Source organism: Solea solea, chromosome 10 (assembly GCF_958295425.1).
Source record: "Solea solea chromosome 10, fSolSol10.1, whole genome shotgun sequence".
Lineage (NCBI taxonomy): Eukaryota > Metazoa > Chordata > Actinopteri > Pleuronectiformes > Soleidae > Solea > Solea solea.
The window spans coordinates 26,162,727-26,181,078 of NC_081143.1; the positions used below are offsets into that span (position 1 = coordinate 26,162,727).

The 18,352-nt window shown below is 40.9% G+C and overlaps 1 protein-coding gene across 1 annotated transcript in view; it reads right to left on the bottom strand.

Annotated features, from left to right (window-relative positions):
• LOC131467583 (protein phosphatase 1 regulatory subunit 29-like) overlaps positions 1-18,352 on the bottom strand; it is a 228,848-nt gene that overhangs the window by 146,712 nt on the left and 63,784 nt on the right. Inside the window, exon 2 of the mRNA XM_058641573.1 lies at positions 3,995-4,308. The gene's annotated coding sequence lies outside the window, so the exon portion shown is untranslated. The remainder of the gene's footprint in view (positions 1-3,994; positions 4,309-18,352) is intronic.

An 18,352-nucleotide genomic window follows, 5' to 3' on the forward strand; every position in this document is an offset into this window, starting at 1 on the left:
ATTAAAAAACACAGAAGTGCATGACTCTCGTTTGATGAGATGAGGATTCCCTTCAGCTTTGCCGCCTGATCTCAGTAAAGGTAACCGAGTTAAATACTGTTATCAAAGAAGATGTTTACATGAAACTGACAAAAGACTGAGTGACTGAAGAGATTTGATTATCAGGTGAGACGACCAAGGATTGGAGTTTCTGGAGTCAGAGATGGGCTAAGTTGAAAAGCTTTATCTGAGGAGAACTGAGACAATCCTCCATCAGTCTGTCAGTCAATCCCAGAGTTATGGTATATCTAAGGTTTTGGAGAAAAGGGGAAGAAGGGAGAGATGTCAGGTCAAGATGTCTGGCCTTGTCATTTGCCCCAGTTAGGTTAGGTTCAACACAGAAATAATGAGGAACACTGTGTAGACAAATTATGGGTGCCAGGGTTACACAAAGGCCTTTGTGAGTTGCCCGTTTCAGCTGGCCTATACAGAGTTGTTAGGTTTGTGCGCAGGAATGTAAGTTGCTAATTTAGAAGAAGAAGGACGAATAATAAGTTTTCAGGTGGAGGAAAAAAAGGGTTTGTGGACTAGCAATGTGCTTGAACTTGTTATACGACGTCTGGGACATCAAGTTAGTAAGATGTACAGTAGAAGTCATGGAGATATCGCGTAGGCTGAATAAAAAAAGTTCATGAACAGATTTATAAAGCATCTCCTGTTTCATCCAACAATCCAAAAACAGGTAGATTTGGGCATTAGGCAATTTGGTGACTACCTTTGCTGTAGGTGTGAGAGTGGACGGTTCTTTGTCTCTATATGTGATCGACTATGTCAGCTGGGATTGGCACCAGCGCCCCCCACGACCCTCTGGCAGTAGAAGATGGAGGCATGGATGCTTCCAAATAAACTCCTCTTGCTGACATTGTTACAGCCATGACCGGAAATTCATTGTTTGTACCTTCAGGACAAAATTCACATAATCTAAAGTATGAATCATTTGAATCTCTTAATCATTGTCTTTTACAGTGTATTCTTCAATAGTAACACCATGTTGTTGCCAAAGCTTGACTAACCTTTCCTAACTATTACATTTATTGGTTTCCATGGTTTCCAGTTGCAGTGAGTTGGCCGTCATAGGGGAGGTTAAAAAACATCATACATGCTTGTTTTCCTCTTAGGAAAATGAAGGACGCCTAGATGTAGCATTCACTGTTGTCCATGGTCCAATGTCAGCTGATATCAGAGTTGGACGCTGACATTAGTCGCTATAGTAGATCTGAAAGCCAATTTCCAACTCTCCAGTCTCCTAAAATCTAAATTAGTGTCGCCAGCACAACATGGCAGCAACACGGCTTCATTTGTGTAGCGTGACAGACGGTGCACACGCTCTTTCCATCTTTATATACAGTAACTGGGTAAAAGGAATGGTTGGACAAGTATCGCTGACAGAACACAAAGCTTAACAGTCATTATGCAGGTGCTTACTGTGTAAGCCTCGAGATCATCGTGCTTTGTGGGAAACGATATGAAGCAAGGAAATGAGTGTCATGAGATTAACAAAGGGGGCTTCAATCAGGAACTGGCGTGGAGGGACGTATAGAATTCTAAATGGAGCTGAGAGCCAGATGAGCTGATCAGGATTTAGTCCTTTATTCCACTTGTGCTGCACGTCCTGTTCTCACCAGGAAGGAAAAACACTTTTCCGAACTTTCACTTGAAATGTAGTTCACAGCCTCTCACTGGAGTGTGAGAGGCAGGACTTGAATCCTGATTTTTCAGAACTCAGATTACAAGACCTGAAGCACTGACTGCATGTGGACTCAAACCTTTTTGTTAGGTTTTTGTTTTTTTGGAACAGGCCGTGTTAATTGAAACCCTATGTTCATGCAGCTTAATTGCTGTAAAATTGGAATATTATTGCTGGAACATTAGCCATGGTGAGGGCACAGGAACCCACGATATACATACTGTTCATATATATATATATATATATATATATATATATATATATATATATATATATATATATATATACATACATATATATATATATATACACACATAATTATGATGATTAAGAGAATTTCCAACATTTTACACAAGATCCCAAGATACAATAATGGTTTGTGAGTAATTATCTAGAGCAGGGGTCACCGACCTTTTTGAGACTGAGAGCTACCTGAAGACTAGAGATTAATATGGAGGGCTGTCATAATTAACATTTTATGCAATTTACCATTTAAAAAATTATTATTATGCATTTCAATTGCATACGCATCAATTCCAGTGCATACTCACTGATTACGATTATCACAGCTTTTAGAAACTAAGTGATTTTATATCCATATTGGCACCATGTTCTTTGTGATAAGAAGTAGACGTGCACCTCCTCTGGACTCTGTTTCTGAAATCTGACCAGTGGTGGGAGACTTTGACCAATCAGGGTGGAAGTTCAGAAGAGAAGACACCTCCTATTGCACTAATATTCTACTAAGCAGCTGCGTATAAACGTCCCTTCAGTGGAAAGGTCACTGTTCCAGCACTGGTCACAAATGCATATGACGGAAAACTACTGGGGGAAAAAATGAATAGGGAGTCTTTAAGAGAGTTAATAAAGCACATGTCAGAAGACTGTCTGAGGTCATCGGTCATACAGTGTTTGCATCCGTTCATGCTCGTGTGGTGGGAGGGGCTGAGGACAAAGAGCGTGCATCCCAAAATGCTGCAATTCAACCAGGGATGAAACTCAACACAATACTACTACTACTGTACTACATGTGTGCTAGAGGTGTAAAATATTGCGTATGTATATAAAATATATGAATCTTAGGCATCTGAAATTCTTTGGAAATTATTTTAATTAGACTACACCTGTCTTAAAAATGTGAATATTTTAGGAATCTTTCAAAAAACTTGTTTAAAACTAAAAAATAACAAACTGAATTCACATTTGTATGCTCAAATTAATCAAGTATAATGTTCAACCACTAAAACTAGTTTTTCTGTTCAGGAAAGCAAGTAAATAACTATAATTTGACATCTTAATCAAGACATAATAACATGCTTTACTATTTTTTCTGGCTTTTTTTGTAAAACAGTAAATTTGACAATCCATGGATAACAATAATAATTATATCTTAGCATTAAAAATATCATTTTGGTTAAAGAGCTTCTACATATTGGTGTATTAACCATTACAGAAACAATGCTGTTATATTCAGGGCAGCTGTGACTTTGGGTGGTGGTCTAATTCATTTGTTAAGCACTGTAATCGTGTGGAGGACAATAAAAGGGAGAAGATGGTTTTTTTTTTTATGAACAAAATAAAAACAACAGTCATATAAATAAATACAACCCAGTTTCTTCCTCCTCCTGCTGCTAGGAGGTAAGTAGGACAACGTCTGTCATTTTAACCCAGTAACTTCCTCCACACCAGACGCTGAGAGCTGCACATCTGTCAAGTGCAAAGTGGGACAGAATCGGAGAGGAAGTGCAAAACCCAAACCAAAATAACCCCGATATGTAGGCCACTGCTGACGAACATGATGAAGCAAAACTTGACCCGGACGCTGCTGTGTCGAATATTATCAGCAGTGTTTCAGCTCAACTGACAGAACCCAAAGAATTTATAAAATCTAAGATTTTGAACATTCTGAACATTCCAGAACAGGGATCAGCACCTGCTGCCATGGCAACAGGAATTCTACTTTTCCAACCAAACTACTTTTGCCTGAATTGGTCATAGATACCATTAAAAAAAAAAGAACTTCACATACCACTGCCTTTTCAGCCTAAAATGCCACTGGGCATTGTCAAGGGCTCTCGCTAAAAAGAGCTTCTGTGGGAGAGCCATCAGCTTCAGCTGGCTGCCCTGTCAAACCCGGCGCTGAGTGCTGGACTTATTAGAAACTCAATGCCTCGGTAGAATTGAATAGGAGGTGAAATGACAGCTGATCTGCCCCAGAATGTATGAGGTTTTCAGAGCGGAGTGAGCACCATGAATTGACTCACTCACCTTTAACTGCGTGGATAGGTGGAACTCCACACGACGGCAGAGAAAAGAAGTCCTGCCCAGACGAGGACACCTCCTCCTCCTCCTCCTCCTGACCTGCGAGTGCGAGTGCCACTGATTTCTTCACAGAATTTTAACACAAAGGTGTTTGTTTCAGGTGTCCTTCGCTATATTTTGCCCAAGCAACAGTGTGAAATTGTGGTTTCAGGTTGTGGTGTTGTTGTGAGATCCGGATTTCCCCGCGCCAGGGAGCTGAGGCAGGGAAACGAGGCCGTTCACCCAGCAGACGCTTCTCTTGACGCTTCTCAGACGCAGAACTGGAAAAGAGATAGAAAAGACAGGCGGGTGTTTACGTGTTAATAAGACTTTAAATTACACTCGGGTCATGCAGGGAGATGGAGATAAAGACTGAATCAATGCAAAACCTAAATTAGCCAGACAACCTTGATTAGGCGCGCATACCAAGTGGCCTCTTCCTGGTTGAAAAATCGTGTTTGGTCAGACACTTCCTCATATTCATGAGCAAATTCAATACCTGATTAATTATGTTTGCCGCGACCATGTCTGTGTTTGACTGGCAAACAGAGAAAGACGAGATTGTTCACGGCCTGAAGAGACTGAAACCTACGAAGATGAAATGACTCACAAAATATGGAGATTAAATATTGAAAGAGACAAAAAAAGAGGTAAGTGGACCACATTCTAAAATGTCCTGTCGAGTCCGAAAGTGACAAAGTTTCGACCACTGCTGTTTACAAAAACACTAAATGTTCTCTTGCACAGGAAAAATAAACAATAATAATCATGACTGAGACCGAAGGAGGCAAGGAAATCTTATGTACAGCATTTTGGTCGACTGTGGTTCTTTTAAAGTGCTTTTCAAACACGTTTGGAATGGAATTAAGGAAATCAAACTTCAGAAGATAAAACTCACATTACAGTTTATTGCTATTATCACTCCACACAGTGTGTGTGTGTGTGTGTGTGTGTGTGTGTGTGTGTGGGTGTGGACGATCCAAATTTCCATGAACATTTGAAACTGCAGACGCTGATCAGAATCTAATCTCACTAAATATTGACTCATCCCTGGTTAGGGTTAGGGAAAGAGTGGTTATAATAGGGCATTCTATTCTATTCTAATAACATAATGGTGATGGTTTGACGTTTCCAATCACATTTTAAAGTCACATTTTCCAGGTCATGTGACTCAACTTGGTGAAAAACACTGATATATATATATATATGTATATATATATATATATATATGTATATATATATATATATATATATATATATAAATATATAAAACAGTCAAAGTTTAGTACAATTAAACAGTAAAGTTAAGAATTATTGAAATGATGGAATCTGACTACATGCAGGTGTCACCACCAAACCACCCAAGTTAAGTCTTTAAAAACAAAGGATTATTATCATATCTTTTATCATTAAAAAAAGATTATGAGAAGAAACAGCTATTATAACTTATTTTAGTTAATTAGTGGTGGAAAAAGCCTGACTTTGGTCCAGTGGATGAGGTTTTGTGCACGTATAGTCACGGATCCATTTCTGAAATGATTGCTCCCGCAGTCGTCGGCTCTCATGCTGCAGAGATTTTAGGGAACATGGCATTAAGTACTTGCAGGAGGAGGGCATCAATTTTGTCCCTACTGGCGATAGAAATAATTAACTAGAGAGAACTGCACCTAGTATGGAATAATTCCCACCGTCCCACATCATATAAACACGCCCCGCAGACACACACATGCATCTGCTTGGCAAAGCAGGGCACAGTGAAATGTCAGGGTACGAGACGCTGCCAGCTCATCTGGTATCAAAGGGGCGGAGACACAGCCGCTTTTCGAGAAACCTCTTTCCTTTCTTTACACCTTTTTCCCTCCATCTACGTGAAAATCCCCGGGCTTTAAGTAAAGGTTAGATGTGAGAGGGTCGGATGCAGTGTTCTGTGCAAGAGGAGAGAGTCAAGATGAGGGGGGAGGGGGGGAGGGGGGGGTAAGAGGCGTGCTCAGCTCGACAGATGGAGGGAGAAATAAAATTAAATGTCAGAAACAGGAGGTTGCTGTCTATAACCTCACAGAGATGCTGGTCTGGAGCGTGTGTGGAGGTGGCAGGAGCCGGGCAGTTAGAGCACAGAGTGGGCGGAAGGAGCAGCACAAGGAGGGGGAAAGATAAAATGAAGTGGGTGATGATTAAAGCACTGCTTGGTTTAGTTGAAAAGACGGAAAATGAACAACAAAGACTGAGAAATTCTCACAAAGACGACAAATCAAGACTCCTTTACACCTGGTATTAGAATGGGTTTACACCTGGTGTTAACATGCCTCCCCGGCGTCCACATCAGGATCCGGTCGCTGGTCCTTCTTACGTCACCATGTCAACAACAACGTTAGCCACACGTGAACTAACACTATTGTCTGTTTCCAAGGAGGGGAAGAAGTCGTCTTTGACAGGCGTAAAAAAAAAAAAAAACGGTGGTTTCACGGATCGGAAAAACAATCCGTCCTCGTGTGTGTTTACGCCTGTACTTAGAAGCGGTCAGATGTGGTCAGATCACAGACTAAAGGGAGTAAAGGGAAGAAATGAGAAGAAAAGCGAACAGTGCTGATCCTGGTCCGAGTTTTCCAGACTGATTTCTTTTTAAAATCTATTCAGTAGAGAGGACTCTCCTCTAGAGCTGGAATAAGAATTAGAGGAGCTTATATCTGCACACAGAAAGTGTGCAAGTAGTTTTAGTGAATTTAAAGGAGTCTGAGGCACATTGAAGTGGCAACCTGTTTGCCGCTCTTGCAGGACGTAAAGCTTCTGTACTCGTGCTTTTCGTGAGGCAATAAACTCCAAAGAAAATCCAAGAAGGAAACGAGGCGATGTAAAAGAAAGTGCAGCGATTTGTTGTCACTCCACATTGAACACAAAATAAAAGTTGTCAAGCAAAATTCTTGGTATAAGGTCTGTCACCTCAAACTAATTGACAGGAAAAAATAAGTTTTTTAATGCCTAAATGACAGCTACGGTCAGAAAATTGTTGCTCCCGTCCTGCTCCGATAACTTAATTAGATGCAGAGATGCCGACAGGTGCCCACATGGCTCATTTACTGCAGTTTACTACCACAAGCTGTGCTTTACGGCAGTACCAGTTTGTGATAGCAGGACAAAATAAGAGCATAATAAAACTTATCTAACGGAATAAACATTAATTGATTAATTATTATAAATTAAAGCAAAATAGGTTAAGCACAAAAAATGCAAACATAAACCTTATATTTTCTATGGCTCTAACACACATTGAACCATTCAGGTTAAGATGGACAAGTTTTATCCAATAAAAATGTCTGCTGAGCATGTTTGTGTGGTTGTGCTTATTGCATTGTTGCTAACTAGTTTATGTGCAATATATGATATTAAACTACAACCAAAATGGTGAAAATGGGGCTTCCCTACATGTTACCAAAGGAAATTTTGTTTCTGACACCCCCAAAAATGGCTCTTTCGGGGTTAAGACCTGGTTTTAGGGTTAGAATTATGTTAAGGTTGGTGTTTGGGTAAAGGTTAGTCCCACTATGAATGCTATACAAACATGTGTGTGTGTGTGTGTGTGTGTGTGTGTGTGTGTGTGTGTGTGCGCAGATGAATTTTACATGATTTAAAAACACAATTTTTAAAACACTTAGAAACTTTTTTTAATCATGCAGATTTGGTACATTTTCCTGTTGGGTGACAAAGTCAGGAGTGATATTTCTCATCACTATTACAGCGACTTTAACCGCACTCATGTTTTAATTTATCTGTCACTATATTAACACCAATAAATATGTGATTTCTTTATCTAATTGTTTCAAGTAGAGAGTGAATTCACTGGTGATTAAAGATGCAACAATGTCACCATGTTTATTACATGTTACTGAAAGTGCACATGAACACATGGACAGGAAACCTGACTAAAGCAGGGACGCGTAATCCGCTGAGCAGTCTGCAACAGTTGTGTTTGTTAATGAGCGTCTGTGTGAGTGGGTTGTTATTATGGTAACTCAATGGGATATACTGTTGAAGGTATACACCACCATTCAGCCATTTTTTAAGCCCAACCCTCGTGTGGATTCAGGCCACAACAAAGGGGTGAAAATGATGTTTTGATCCTCTGCAGTGGCCAACAGTCAGCCTGAGGCCACAATCCATCAAGAGACAGAAAAGGCCAGAGAAGTGATAAGATATCGAGGGACGGCACAGAGGGCGGACAGAGAAGGACACGGGTGGGAAAGGAAAATGGAGTCTGTTGATCAATGAGGGGAAAAAAGGCAGAAGTAAGAAGGAAGAGGAGCCTGTTAACCTGACCAAACAAAAAAAACGGTGCTTTTGAATAATTCACCAAGAAGAGACAAGGCATTAAGTCCACATGAGTGCAAAACAAAAGCAGTTTGTGCCTCTGCAACAGCTGCAGTCGCAGAGGAACACGTCACTTTGACGAGAGAAAGAAGTTGCTAACAATTAAAATTCACAGTTTTATTTCGTCAAAGTTTTTTTTTTCTTTTCTCTAAAACACCAAAGTCACCACTGCTTGATTTCCCTTAACTGTCAGCCAATCGCTTCACAGCACATCAGTGGCTCTGTATTTACCGCCGTTCTAATTGGCTGTTAAGTGGCACAGGGTGGTCCTGTCTGTACTCCTGAAAACGGATAATTAACTGGAACAAAACGGAGGCTTTATGGGGGTTTTCTTCTCCTCATGAGGTGACACTTAGACACTTCACCCAAAGAGGGAAAAATCCCTTTGGTCCAATTACACAAATTTGACATGATCTTGGTTGATATGGAGGAAAACGTTTTTGCCATGTGTTAAACATGTCAAATATGATGCCCTGGGGAATTCATTAAGAAAGAAAAATCGATAATTCATACAGTTGTTATGTTTGTTTTAATATTTCTTATTGACAAAAATCATACAGTTAATAGTTTAAACTATTATATTAATACTTATTATTATTACTATTAATAGCTATTGACAAACCATGACAGATTTATCATTTGGCCCAAAAATGACACATTAATCAGGCTTTTTCTTGCTCTGATACAAGGATAACTACGTGGATAGGAATCAATCTGCTGAAATGTGTAAAGCCCAACACAGACTTATAGGAGGATCTTCCTCTTGGTGAGCAAACTAATGGGGATTAAAGAACGATTTAGCTCAGCAATGCCAAATCTCTCATGCAGGTACGAGAAGAAGAGAGCGAGTAAAGGCCTTTGCACACAATACACGTTTTACTGTCTATTTGCACGTTATTAGCAGTTGTTATCCTTCAAGTTTTCACATCAGTGAAAGTGGGATTCTGTTTAGCAATATCGCAGCTTTTATTTGAGAGGTGTGAGCGTTTCTTGCTCCGTGCAGACACCTACGAATCAGAATGTGCTGCTGACCAAAAACCTTTATTTTTTAGTGTGTGGAAAAAAAAACACTCTTCAAAGTGTCCGACGGACTTCCTGAAATATATCCCGAAGCTGCTGTGTCACTGTTGATGTGCAAAGGCCTTAATGGAGTTGAGGGAGACTCGCCGAGCCAAAACAGCTGGCAGGGTGGAGATTTGGCATTAGAGTGAAGGAGGAGGCAGACGGACTGTGAAAGACAAGGCTGAGGGAGAAGATGACAAACACACACACACACACACACACACAGGGTTCAAATGTGGATGTGGAGCAGGGAAAGAGAATGGCGGCGTTAACAGATCGCGAGCGATGCTTTGAGAGTGAGGCTTTAAAGGTGAAGACGGATCAAACGCATTGAAATGCATTTCTGCATTTGAAATGAGGGCGGTGGGGCTGAGAGTGAGTGACTGCATGTTCCCCGTTAGTCTGTTGTCCTTGGCAACCATATATTTTTTCATTTTATTCTCACCTTTTCTCTCTCCGTTAAATCTCTTTGATATCGCAATCGCTTTCCCCTCATCCACACAGTCCCGAACTGTCTCCGACTCTTATCTGGAGCTGGTTTTCCCTCTTCTCTCTGCCGCCTCACACTTTTCTGTCCTAATCACCATGTCTTCTCCTCTTCCTTTAGCGCCACCACATCCTCTCCTCCTCATCATTCCATTTGGATGACAGTCAAACAGCAGAGGACTATTGTCTCAGACACGACCCAACGTAACGTACACCCAGGGAGACGGATAACTTGTGCAGAGAATATTAACAGGCAGAGCCGAGTCCAAAATCCAAACACTTTAATCCACCGGGAATAAGCAAAGTCATACATAGCAAGGCAGTCGAAAAGCAGACGAACAAATCCGGCAAGGGAACGGCAAAAAATTACAAAAACCAAAAATACAAAACCACAATGCAAGAGAGCGATGGTATCAAAGACAATCCGGCAGGAACATGTGGTGAATGCTGGACTATATATCAACTAGTTGATTGGTTTAGTCATTGGGGATTAAGGAGCCGTCCACATGGAAACAGGTTTAGGTGTACGCATGCTTTTTCCATCGTTGATTCTGTCCATTTCTTACCTCACGAGGTTTCAGTTTACTTTCTCAAATACGAGCTAATTGCGGCCAAACGGTTGCCTTTGCAGCAAGAAGACCCGGGACTATGTCGGATGAGATTGGCACAGCGCCCCCTGTGATAAAGCGAGATACAATGGATGGATGGATGAGACGATTGCGAATCACAGGGTTTTTTAAACTGTGTCTCATGGAGAGGAATTCCAAAAATAACATTATTCTCCTAGTAGAATAAAAGAAATGTAATATTTTAATTATTGACTAACTCTTGTGTAAACTGAATAAGCCATAGTAGGAACCTTTTTGAACTTAAATAGCAGTGAGTGATTATTCCAGTGGATCAATTTTCTCTCTCAGTTATTAACTGAACCCCCAGAAATCCTGTCTGTCTGCCTGATGAGTGTCCTTTATCTGACAGTTAGATGTTGCTAAGCTTCTGCTCTTTCAGTGTATATCAAGCCTGGAATTATCTTTGAACAGCAGCTTTGTTCTCCTTCCACTGAAGTGGATGTAAAGCACGGACATGTGGAATAATTATGGTGCTGAGTCCGAGTGGATAGCCCACATTGCAATTACGACGCCGCTACCTAGTGTCAGAAGATCCAGAATTCGCAAACATACATTTTTATGTTCACGATACAGATTCCTGGTAGATCCCTGTGAGCTATACCATGTCCTCAGTCCACCTCCATTTCTTTCAATCCCAACCACCATTAACCAGCACAGCAACACTGTCCATTTAGCTATTTAACAAGCAGGAGTGGAGGATATGGACGGAGAGACAGAGGCTGAGGACAGATGGAGAGAGAGAGAGCCTGAAGACAGCGGTGAGGGCTATTATGACAACCTCTGAGTATGTCAAAGAAAGATGACTCAACAGGAGAAAGAGAGGGATTAAATTGTTGACGGAAATGTGCAGTGGGAGGCAGAAAGAGAGCACTTTCAGTCTCAGGCGAGTGGCTGATGAGAAAGACAAGGATCTAAAAGTACATTACAAATGCAAAAGAAACAACGTAAGAGGCCTCACTTCAAATCCATACCGAGCCATTTCACTTTGATCCGGTCATTTTTCTCCATTTCTGATCTGTTCTCTTTCCTGCTTTGAATTCACTGCTGCTCTTTCGCTCTTATCGGTTGTCCGGTTTTGGTTTTTTTTCACCGAAACATGGACAAATAAAAAGCGAGGGACGATACTTCACCTTAAAGGTTTTTTGAAGAGTGGTTGTACGAATGGCCGCCTCATGAAAACTTGCCAGCGACGACTAAATCTGATCTGATTTGAAACAGCAACTTGTGTTTTTTTGTTGTTCATCCACTGCTGCCACAATCACAATTAAATGTGTTATTGTTTGACTTTGATGTTTTAAAACCTTTATTCAGATTGAACTAAGTGAGACACATACAAACAAGGCAGCAGTGGACCAGCAGCTACTGTGTCCCAGTGATCAAAAAAAAGCTATGGACTTTGGTATAGAAGAGTTTACAAATATCAGTTTCCAGATAAAATAGGCGATCTAACGGCCAGATAACGCTGCAGACACTCTTAGGATGCCACTGACTTAAGTTGGTGTAGATTTTCTTAGGTTAAGTGGAGAAAAACTGATCTGTTTTTCCATCCGTTGCCATTGGCAGCCATGTAGAATCATGACGTTTGCAGGCGTCACCTGCAACAACCAGGCTCCTATTGGATGATAACGGCTGTCAATCACACTGAGGAAGACTTGAAACTATAGCAATTGAGAACATTATGTCCTCTTCTTATTATTGTTATTGTTCCTAAAAATTAATGGCATTTTTGAGGGCCTGAACACACCCCACAACTCAACGTCTGAAAGTGGTTCGGCGAATGGGCGTCAAAAAATTGGAAGTAGGAGGGGCTAAAAACCTGACGCAAAAAAACTATTAGGTGCGATCTGATGTCAGGTTTAACGCACATGGTACATTCATTTATTCGGTTGCGACATTCAAAAGAGTGAATGATGACCTACACTCTGAACCCAACAGGAAGTCGGCCATCTTGGATTGAACGCCAACTCGGAGGTGATTTTGGAAATCAAGCACCAATGGTATTTGTCCTAGAGTTTACGGCATTACCCCTTTGATAAGCTCTTATTTTTCTCCTTTATACTTTCTATTTACCTTCCCTTACTGATTATTCTCACTCATCTAATTAATCGTATTCCCTTATCTGCGTCTCCCGTTGTCTTCACACCGCACATCCTTGTCACGTCTGTTGAATCTGCCCGGGGACCCACTGCATTGACAAACCCCAGACTTTCCCATAGTCACATGACTCGACAAGGTTTTTGCGTCTATTGATCCCAAATGACTCACCGTCAGAGGGCTTCTGTGACCCTTCCTTAATTGGTCCTGACAATGCACTCTGGCTAATCTATGGTTTGGATCAGTCTGACAGTGACAAACAATTAGGAGTGGAGCATGTGCAGGTGGCTTTGACCATTTTCTATCTCCGCCAATATAATGGTGATGTGTGCGCGTGCAGCACATGAGTGGACAGCTTCATTAATGAGGGCAGCGGATGTTGGCCGACAGTGCGCTCAGAATTTCACATTTCATATTAGCAGGCTGACGGTTACTTCACTTTAAAATACGGGAAATATTTAATGAAAGCGTTTATTCAAACGTTGCCACAACTCAAACAATACAGGTGTGTCTGCACCACTTATCCTTTGACCAGATTTTTCCGAATATATACAATTGATTGTGAGAACCTCTTTCTGAACATACTTAATGTCCTGTGTAATGTATACTGTGTAAGATTTTGTATTGTATACGTTTTAGTTGTATTGTAATTGTCTGATCATTGGGGGTAGTTCAAGGTAGTTCTACCTCGCCTGGATTACAGATTTAATTTGTAAGTATTCAAGAAACGTATTACATTTGATGCCATATTGTTCCACCAGGTTTCTGAAATGGGGATGAATTTGTTTTCTTGGATAATTTGTTCCGAGTGCCTTATTGCTTTTTCTTGCCATGATGTTATAGGTTTGACGTTGTTTTAATCCAGATTGGGATCAATTTACTGTACATGTGACATGTGAGCAGGAGAAGATGAGTGAGTGAACACCATGAGTGCCAGCTCGTACCATCCGACAGGTTGCAGGTGTCGGTGGATGCGCAGTGGACAAAATATCACACAGGCCGACCACCTGTTCTTTTGAGGACGATGGTTAATTGAGGTGAGAAAAACCTTGTGACAATAACCTTTAACGTCTTCAAGGGAAATCTGTATAAACACATACTTGTACCCTGAACGTGAGCAAATTGCAGAGTGTATGTTCTCTGCTTTGGAGTTGCTGGGAATGTGTCGTACTCTGTAGACAGATTGTACATTTTCACCCAAGAATAACGTTAACACATGCAATTCCTTGGTCTGCGGAAGTGGCTGCTGAGTCTGAATGGACGGCACAAACTCTGGCACATGTTCTTGGGTAAAGTATCTTGGAAGGAATCTGTCATCAAAGGTGATGCCAATTAAATGTGTGTGAACACTGGGCTCTCAGTGTTACACACACACACATACAGCATTGAGTGAGGCCACAGGACTTGGACTAATGAATAAAGTGGGAACATTAATAAGTGGGGAATTGATTGACTTCATATCTGGGCAGTTATCTTCTCACAAATGAACCATAAATATGTGGACAAATGACTCCATTCTTTTTATCTGTGTTCCATGCTTCATTCTCTTTCATAAATCACCATGACATGGTTTGCCGGCCAATTAGGGCGGTTTCCTGGGGTGTGAGTTGGCATGGAAACCATACACAGCAGGCCAAGGTGACAGTAGGGGGGCAGGAGGTGATGGGCGTACAGTATATAAATACCGCTGCGTGGACGAAAACAACAACAAAAGCATGGATCTAAACACAGTCAAAGAAACATATGGCAGCTCTGGCGGGGTAGAGAGAGGAGGTGGGGATGTGTATGACAGACTTTGGGGGAGGAACCAGCAGCAAAACAACACAAATCCTCACCAATGTTACACTTAATTTAAAAAAAAAAAACTAACAATGATGTCTTTCAGCTTTGTCTACGATTAGCTACCATAGGTCACTAGTGTGTTCTGGTCTGGTTTTTTGTTTCCATTGATCAATCTACATCTACAATTAACCTGTCAATATTGCAATTCTTTTGTTAGGCTGAAGTTCGATATATATAATTTGTCACTTCAGGCTAAGCACTTAAAGATCCCACGTGCTCCAGAGCTTCCAGAAGCTAACAATGTGTCTGTGAGTATAAAAAGTACATTAAACTGAAAATACGCAGAATCTTTTGAAGCTGCTTTTGAAATGTTTTCTCGGTTAATAAGGCCAGCACTTAATTCAAGGCTTTCATGTGTGTAGTCTGTATTTAATACTGAAACACAGATGCCTTAAATAGCTCACTGGGATTTATTTTATTTTTTTTAGTCCTTGATGTATTCATAAAACATTTAAATCGATCCTTTCATGTCTATTCTTTGAGGAATTGAATTGGCTTCGGTCATGAGTTTACCATGATACAGTCTAAGTGAATTCTGAATTATTAGCCATTAACAAACAAAAGACTATCAATTTGTGCTGCACACAAAGAGCGAATACAGTGCTACTTTACCAGTGGAGTCAGGGCCTGTTACGTTTAAACACAGTTGCTTATAAATTGTGTTTTCGTGAGGGATTTCAGAGGTCTACCGGGTATTTTGGGAGCATGTGTGGTCGATTTTAATGGAGTGGCAATAATGGCAGGACAGACATGAGGTGACCAAAATATGGGCGGCAGGCCAGAGCACATTGTCCTCTCTGTGGGAAAGCTGGAGACTTGCCGAGTCCAAAGACTCCTGAAGTAGGAGCTCAAGTTTCTTTTTTTGTTTGTTTTTCGGATGTCTAGTTTGTCAAAGTGCAAATGACTCTTTCACTTGCATATCATTTTCAGATTTTTGTTGTTATGGTAGTCGATAACTTTATTATCCCCATGGGGCAGTTGGGTTTGCGGCACAATCACAAGTTGTTACAGGACACCAAATATACTCAGGAACATCCTTCCTCCCCACCCTGCACCATGGGTGTGACTGCAGGCCAGGTGCACGTCCAGCTTATTTCAACTCATTTAGGGACAGAAACATAATCCCATGTACAGTAGTTTACTGGCAGTTGTGTCTCAGTGGCCTTACCAAACCAGCAGATTACACAGTAGGTTTAGTCTTTGTAAACAGTAACTTTATTTGTTTGCTTCCTTCATCTGTCAAAGGAAAACTATCAGACCTGGGTAAGGGAGCGTTTGTATGTATACAGCAGCAGAGCGGAGGCAGACATTGAACTTCTGAACGACCAGGTTTTTGAGCAGTAGAATTAACTTCTGAAACTTTACATGCTTTCCTTTAAACTCCCACCTGGTGGCAGCTTTCTCACTTCATAGCAATGTTGCCGTTACTTCCGTCTTGACATAAAACAAATAACGGGAATCACGTGGCATCACAAGATCCAAACATTTCTATCCTAAGAAACGCAGCAGGATAATCTGTGCTAACACAACAATGAACTCCGTCATATCAATCACTGCAACAGCCTCCTGTCAGCTCAACACAGACACTCTCCATCATTCATTTTGTACAGTGACTTTTCAGAAAATCCTAATGAAATGAGCTTAAGGTCAGGCCAATTAGCCACAAGATGAATCGTGACCGTAAAACATTGGATTCAGAGTAAGTATATATGTTGGCAAAGATAAAGATAAAGATAAAGATAAAAGGCAAGTTGGGTTCTCCGGTTCCCTCCCACAGTCCAAAAACATGCCGGGGTTAACTGAACATGAATGGGAGAGTAAATGCTTGTTTCTTTCTTTTTCTTAGTCCTGCAATGGAATGCTGCAAAAATGCACAGAACATTACGTTTACTTCCATTCATTTGGACAGCCTAAACAAAGCCTTACCCCTAACCTTAACCACAACTCAACTTGACTTAACTTAACCAGAATTCAATTCTCCATTTAGCCATTAACTCACACACACACACCTACATCCACTATCACGCCCTGGCATCATTTTCATATGTTTGTTTTGATGCAGTCATGAGGCTTCATTTGCATAACACTCATTTACATTTCTCATTTAAGGCTGATTGTTTGCGGAGAGACGACGCTGCTGCCCGTTTAAGCATTCATCTGGATGACCCGTGTTTAATGGGTAATGTGCTTCACTTGGCCGTAACAGCCCGCCCCTCGAGAGTCGCTTTCACTAACTGGTGACATATGAGAAGTGCGTGGCAGTCGTTTAAGGTGTTTAAGGCTGCTTCTTGTTTTTCTGCAAAACAAGAAGCAGCATGGCTGCTTCTTGTTTAAACATCTCCCTCTCTCTCACACACACACACACACACACAATTTCGATCACTTTACCTGCAGTTTGCTCTACATAAGCTGCAGTTATATGCAAGCAAGTAAAATCATGCCAGTATTGCTATGGATTCCCATGAAACACACACACACACACACACAGTGTGACATTGGTTCCTATGGCAACTCGTGCTGTAACCAGGCATCTAATAAGACATAATCCAGTTTGCCCTTTCATACCAACTAAAGACATGTATTTTTTTTTTCTTTTCATTTAGCACACGTAGCACACCATTAGGGAGGGAGGCCGATGACTTTCACTTCATAAAGTTATTATGTGCATAACAATTTTTACCCTTATAAGAACCAGTTATGTCCCATTGGCGTTATTGTTCAAACTCAGTTTGGATCCTCTGATCCACACTCATACTCGACACCTTGAGTTTGTTTACATGTAATATCTAAGTGTCAGAGTCCAATTAGGTCCGATAATGCCTGGTGTTTGGTGATAGTTTAGTTTTTAAACTGAGGTCTTCACTAACACTGACTAGCAGATGCCACCATCTTCATAGATCTGCCTGAAGACCAGACACTAGCTGCCAGTTGTTAAGAAAAAAAACAGATTTTTGCCACATAATCGAAGCCAATGTGCCACCGTTGCTCACCGTTACACAGTCTTTTCTTACTGAAATTGAAGTTTCTTTTCCCACACCAAACCCCAGAGAGAAAACCTGTCATTTTAACTTTAGACCAGCTGCTCCTGTGTCCCCGCAAACTAAAACCAATCCTTTTGTCCATGGACTTTGGTGCATGAGAGCAGAAAAGGGATAAAGTACAAGTGTGTTACCAGAAAATGACTTTGGTAGAATTTAAAGTCGCCATTCAGAATATTACTTGAGTAAAAGTCTTAAAGTACCTGACATTTATTGTACTTAAGTATCAAAAGTAATGTTCTGCTATAAAATGTTCTTAAGTATTAGAAGTAAAAGTATTTAAACAAAGTGAGCAATTACAATTTTGAATATGACATTTATTGTGGCTTCTTAACAATAAAAGCATAATAGGTACAGGCGAACAACTTCAAACAACACTAAAATTAATGAATGTGACAAGCTCGCTCTCTCTCAACCTCCCTGTGTCTGCTTGTATTTTTGAAACTTTTTGAAACTTTTGGAGTCCGTGGAGCTTCTAGACGTCACACTGTGTTTTAATAAAGACAGAATCTGTCGTTTATCTGCGTGAGCTCGCTAGCTCACCGGTTGGCTGCTCAGCTGAGAGCCGAAACCCGGCGTCCGGAGTGTACAACAGAAACCCGCAGACCAGAGCCTCGTGTCGGACACGGAGGAAAGTCCACTTGGAAAGTCTACTTAAGTACAGTAACAGAGAATGTGTACTTTGTTACATTACCACACTGCAAACATAGACTTAAGCAAGGGATGAATATATTAGATGAGCTTTTTGGTCGGTAAGTTTTGCAATACACTGCTCGATCTACGTGCACCGTGGACTATAACAGCTTGAAACT